The sequence below is a fragment of the Oncorhynchus kisutch genome, unplaced genomic scaffold, assembly GCF_002021735.2.
Source record: "Oncorhynchus kisutch isolate 150728-3 unplaced genomic scaffold, Okis_V2 scaffold4059, whole genome shotgun sequence".
NCBI lineage: Eukaryota > Metazoa > Chordata > Actinopteri > Salmoniformes > Salmonidae > Oncorhynchus > Oncorhynchus kisutch.
The window spans coordinates 112,501-117,500 of NW_022266004.1; the positions used below are offsets into that span (position 1 = coordinate 112,501).

General features: G+C 45.9%; 8 non-coding genes across 8 annotated transcripts; all 8 read left to right on the forward strand.

Annotated features, from left to right (window-relative positions):
• Positions 1-322: 322 nt before the first annotated feature.
• Positions 323-395, forward strand: trnar-ccu (transfer RNA arginine (anticodon CCU)). Its single transcript has one exon. It is a non-coding gene; the product is annotated as a tRNA-Arg (tRNA).
• A 770-nt stretch (positions 396-1,165) lies between these two features.
• On the forward strand, positions 1,166-1,238 carry trnar-ccu (transfer RNA arginine (anticodon CCU)). The gene has a single exon. It is a non-coding gene; the product is annotated as a tRNA-Arg (tRNA).
• A 488-nt stretch (positions 1,239-1,726) lies between these two features.
• Positions 1,727-1,799, forward strand: trnar-ccu (transfer RNA arginine (anticodon CCU)). The gene has a single exon. It is a non-coding gene; the product is annotated as a tRNA-Arg (tRNA).
• Positions 1,800-2,288: 489 nt separating this feature from the next.
• On the forward strand, positions 2,289-2,361 carry trnar-ccu (transfer RNA arginine (anticodon CCU)). Its single transcript has one exon. It is a non-coding gene; the product is annotated as a tRNA-Arg (tRNA).
• A 210-nt stretch (positions 2,362-2,571) lies between these two features.
• On the forward strand, positions 2,572-2,644 carry trnar-ccu (transfer RNA arginine (anticodon CCU)). The gene has a single exon. It is a non-coding gene; the product is annotated as a tRNA-Arg (tRNA).
• A 489-nt stretch (positions 2,645-3,133) lies between these two features.
• Positions 3,134-3,206, forward strand: trnar-ccu (transfer RNA arginine (anticodon CCU)). The gene has a single exon. It is a non-coding gene; the product is annotated as a tRNA-Arg (tRNA).
• A 489-nt stretch (positions 3,207-3,695) lies between these two features.
• trnar-ccu (transfer RNA arginine (anticodon CCU)) lies at positions 3,696-3,768 on the forward strand. The gene has a single exon. It is a non-coding gene; the product is annotated as a tRNA-Arg (tRNA).
• Positions 3,769-4,538: 770 nt separating this feature from the next.
• On the forward strand, positions 4,539-4,611 carry trnar-ccu (transfer RNA arginine (anticodon CCU)). Its single transcript has one exon. It is a non-coding gene; the product is annotated as a tRNA-Arg (tRNA).
• The last annotated feature ends 389 nt before the right edge of the window (positions 4,612-5,000 follow it).

Sequence of the window (5,000 nt, forward strand, 5' to 3'; positions counted from 1 at the left end):
TTACTGCTTCTATCAGTTCGTACTGTTTGCAGAAGGTAAACAGTGCCCCAGTGGCCTAAGACACTGGCCTCCTAAGCCATGGATTGTGAGTTCTAGTCTTTTCTGAAGTGGCTGAGAGCAGAGTGGCGCAGCGGAAGCGTGCTGGGCCCATAACCCAGAGGTCGATGGATAGAAACCATCCTCTGCTAACCAGATTATTTAAAAAAATGAAACGCAAGCAGAAATTAGAAAGCTAAATTTCATTTGCGTCTCTCAGTGCTATCCAGTACACATTGTTTTTACTGCTTCTATCAGTTCGTACTGTTTGCAGAAGGTAAACAGTGCCCCAGTGGCCTAATGGATAAGGCACTGGCCTCCTAAGCCAGGGATTGTGGGTTCAAGTCCCATCTGGGGTGGATGGAAGCAGAGTGGCGCAGCGGAAGCGTGCTGGGCCCATAACCCAGAGGTCGATGGATCGAAACCAACCTCTGCTAAACAGTTTCTTTTTAGATTTTAAGTGCGAACAAAAAAAACTAAAAAAATTGTCGTTTCATGGCATGTCTCATTGCCATTATACATTTGTTTTTACCTCTTCCAACAGTTTGTATAGGTCATACTGTTTACACAGTACCCCAGTGGCCTAAGACACTGGCCTCCTAAGCCATGGATTGTGAGTTCTAGTCTTTTCTGAAGTGGCTGAGAGCAGAGTGGCGCAGCGGAAGCGTGCTGGGCCCATAACCCAGAGGTCGATGGATCGAAACCATCCTCTGCTAAACAGTTTCTTTTTAGATTTTAAGTGCGAACAAAAAAAACAAAAAAAATTGTCGTTTCATGGCATGTCTCATTGCCATTATACATTTGTTTTTACCTCTTCCAACAGTTTGTATAGGTCATACTGTTTACACAGTACCCCAGTGGCCTAAGACACTGGCCTCCTAAGCCATGGATTGTGAGTTCTAGTCTTTTCTGAAGTGGCTGAGAGCAGAGTGGCGCAGCGGAAGCGTGCTGGGCCCATAACCCAGAGGTCGATGGATAGAAACCATCCTCTGCTAACCAGATTATTTAAAAAAATGAAACGCAAGCAGAAATTAGAAAGCTAAATTTCATTTGCGTCTCTCAGTGCTATCCAGTACACATTGTTTTTACTGCTTCTATCAGTTCGTACTGTTTGCAGAAGGTAAACAGTGCCCCAGTGGCCTAATGGATAAGGCACTGGCCTCCTAAGCCAGGGATTGTGGGTTCAAGTCCCATCTGGGGTGGATGGAAGCAGAGTGGCGCAGCGGAAGCGTGCTGGGCCCATAACCCAGAGGTCGATGGATCGAAACCATCCTCTGCTAACCAGATTTTTTTTTTTATGAAACGCAAGCAGAAATTAGAAAGCTAAATTGAATTTGCGTCTCTCAGTGCTATCCAGTACACATTATTTTTACTGCTTCTATCAGTTCGTACTGTTTGCAGAAGGTAAACAGTGCCCCAGTGGCCTAAGACACTGGCCTCCTAAGCCATGGATTGTGAGTTCTAGTCTTTTCTGAAGTGGCTGAGAGCAGAGTGGCGCAGCGGAAGCGTGCTGGGCCCATAACCCAGAGGTCGATGGATCGAAACCATCCTCTGCTAACCAGATTTTTTTTTTAATGAAACGCAAGCAGAAATTAGAAAGCTAAATTTCATTTGCGTCTCTCAGTGCTATCCAGTACACATTGTTTTTACTGCTTCTATCAGTTCGTATTGTTTGCAGAAGGTAAACAGTGCCCCAGTGGCCTAATGGATAAGGCACTGGCCTCCTAAGCCAGGGATTGTGGGTTCAAGTCCCATCTGGGGTGGATGGAAGCAGAGTGGCGCAGCGGAAGCGTGCTGGGCTCATAACCCAGAGGTCGATGGATCGAAACCATCCTCTGCTAACCAGATTTTTTTTTTTATGAAACGCAAGCAGAAATTAGAAAGCTAAATTGAATTTGCGTCTCTCAGTGCTATCCAGTACACATTATTTTTACTGCTTCTATCAGTTCGTACTGTTTGCAGAAGGTAAACAGTGCCCCAGTGGCCTAAGACACTGGCCTCCTAAGCCATGGATTGTGAGTTCTAGTCTTTTCTGAAGTGGCTGAGAGCAGAGTGGCGCAGCGGAAGCGTGCTGGGCCCATAACCCAGAGGTCGATGGATAGAAACCATCCTCTGCTAACCAGATTATTTAAAAAAATGAAACGCAAGCAGAAATTAGAAAGCTAAATTTCATTTGCGTCTCTCAGTGCTATCCAGTACACATTGTTTTTACTGCTTCTATCAGTTCGTACTGTTTGCAGAAGGTAAACAGTGCCCCAGTGGCCTAATGGATAAGGCACTGGCCTCCTAAGCCAGGGATTGTGGGTTCAAGTCCCATCTGGGGTGGATGGAAGCAGAGTGGCGCAGCGGAAGCGTGCTGGGCCCATAACCCAGAGGTCGATGGATCGAAACCATCCTCTGCTAACCAGATTTTTTTTTAATGAAACGCAAGCAGAAATTAGAAAGCTAAATTTCATTTGCGTCTCTCAGTGCTATCCAGTACACATTGTTTTTACTGCTTCTATCAGTTCGTATTGTTTGCAGAAGGTAAACAGTGCCCCAGTGGCCTAATGGATAAGGCACTGGCCTCCTAAGCCAGGGATTGTGGGTTCAAGTCCCATCTGGGGTGGATGGAAGCAGAGTGGCGCAGCGGAAGCGTGCTGGGCCCATAACCCAGAGGTCGATGGATCGAAACCATCCTCTGCTAACCAGATTTTTTTTTTAATGAAACGCAAGCAGAAATTAGAAAGCTAAATTGAATTTGCGTCTCTCAGTGCTATCCAGTACACATTATTTTTACTGCTTCTATCAGTTCGTACTGTTTGCAGAAGGTAAACAGTGCCCCAGTGGCCTAAGACACTGGCCTCCTAAGCCATGGATTGTGAGTTCTAGTCTTTTCTGAAGTGGCTGAGAGCAGAGTGGCGCAGCGGAAGCGTGCTGGGCCCATAACCCAGAGGTCGATGGATAGAAACCATCCTCTGCTAACCAGATTATTAAAAAAAATGAAACGCAAGCAGAAATTAGAAAGCTAAATTTCATTTGCGTCTCTCAGTGCTATCCAGTACACATTGTTTTTACTGCTTCTATCAGTTCGTACTGTTTGCAGAAGGTAAACAGTGCCCCAGTGGCCTAATGGATAAGGCACTGGCCTCCTAAGCCAGGGATTGTGGGTTCAAGTCCCATCTGGGGTGGATGGAAGCAGAGTGGCGCAGCGGAAGCGTGCTGGGCCCATAACCCAGAGGTCGATGGATCGAAACCATCCTCTGCTAACCAGATTTTTTTTTTAATGAAACGCAAGCAGAAATTAGAAAGCTAAATTGAATTTGCGTCTCTCAGTGCTATCCAGTACACATTATTTTTACTGCTTCTATCAGTTCGTACTGTTTGCAGAAGGTAAACAGTGCCCCAGTGGCCTAAGACACTGGCCTCCTAAGCCATGGATTGTGAGTTCTAGTCTTTTCTGAAGTGGCTGAGAGCAGAGTGGCGCAGCGGAAGCGTGCTGGGCCCATAACCCAGAGGTCGATGGATAGAAACCATCCTCTGCTAACCAGATTATTTAAAAAAATGAAACGCAAGCAGAAATTAGAAAGCTAAATTTCATTTGCGTCTCTCAGTGCTATCCAGTACACATTGTTTTTACTGCTTCTATCAGTTCGTACTGTTTGCAGAAGGTAAACAGTGCCCCAGTGGCCTAATGGATAAGGCACTGGCCTCCTAAGCCAGGGATTGTGGGTTCAAGTCCCATCTGGGGTGGATGGAAGCAGAGTGGCGCAGCGGAAGCGTGCTGGGCCCATAACCCAGAGGTCGATGGATCGAAACCAACCTCTGCTAAACAGTTTCTTTTTAGATTTTAAGTGCGAACAAAAAAAACTAAAAAAATTGTCGTTTCATGGCATGTCTCATTGCCATTATACATTTGTTTTTACCTCTTCCAACAGTTTGTATAGGTCATACTGTTTACACAGTACCCCAGTGGCCTAAGACACTGGCCTCCTAAGCCATGGATTGTGAGTTCTAGTCTTTTCTGAAGTGGCTGAGAGCAGAGTGGCGCAGCGGAAGCGTGCTGGGCCCATAACCCAGAGGTCGATGGATCGAAACCATCCTCTGCTAAACAGTTTCTTTTTAGATTTTAAGTGCGAACAAAAAAAACAAAAAAAATTGTCGTTTCATGGCATGTCTCATTGCCATTATACATTTGTTTTTACCTCTTCCAACAGTTTGTATAGGTCATACTGTTTACACAGTACCCCAGTGGCCTAAGACACTGGCCTCCTAAGCCATGGATTGTGAGTTCTAGTCTTTTCTGAAGTGGCTGAGAGCAGAGTGGCGCAGCGGAAGCGTGCTGGGCCCATAACCCAGAGGTCGATGGATAGAAACCATCCTCTGCTAACCAGATTATTTAAAAAAATGAAACGCAAGCAGAAATTAGAAAGCTAAATTTCATTTGCGTCTCTCAGTGCTATCCAGTACACATTGTTTTTACTGCTTCTATCAGTTCGTACTGTTTGCAGAAGGTAAACAGTGCCCCAGTGGCCTAATGGATAAGGCACTGGCCTCCTAAGCCAGGGATTGTGGGTTCAAGTCCCATCTGGGGTGGATGGAAGCAGAGTGGCGCAGCGGAAGCGTGCTGGGCCCATAACCCAGAGGTCGATGGATCGAAACCATCCTCTGCTAACCAGATTTTTTTTTTTATGAAACGCAAGCAGAAATTAGAAAGCTAAATTGAATTTGCGTCTCTCAGTGCTATCCAGTACACATTATTTTTACTGCTTCTATCAGTTCGTACTGTTTGCAGAAGGTAAACAGTGCCCCAGTGGCCTAAGACACTGGCCTCCTAAGCCATGGATTGTGAGTTCTAGTCTTTTCTGAAGTGGCTGAGAGCAGAGTGGCGCAGCGGAAGCGTGCTGGGCCCATAACCCAGAGGTCGATGGATCGAAACCATCCTCTGCTAACCAGATTTTTTTTTTAATGAAACGCAAGCAGAA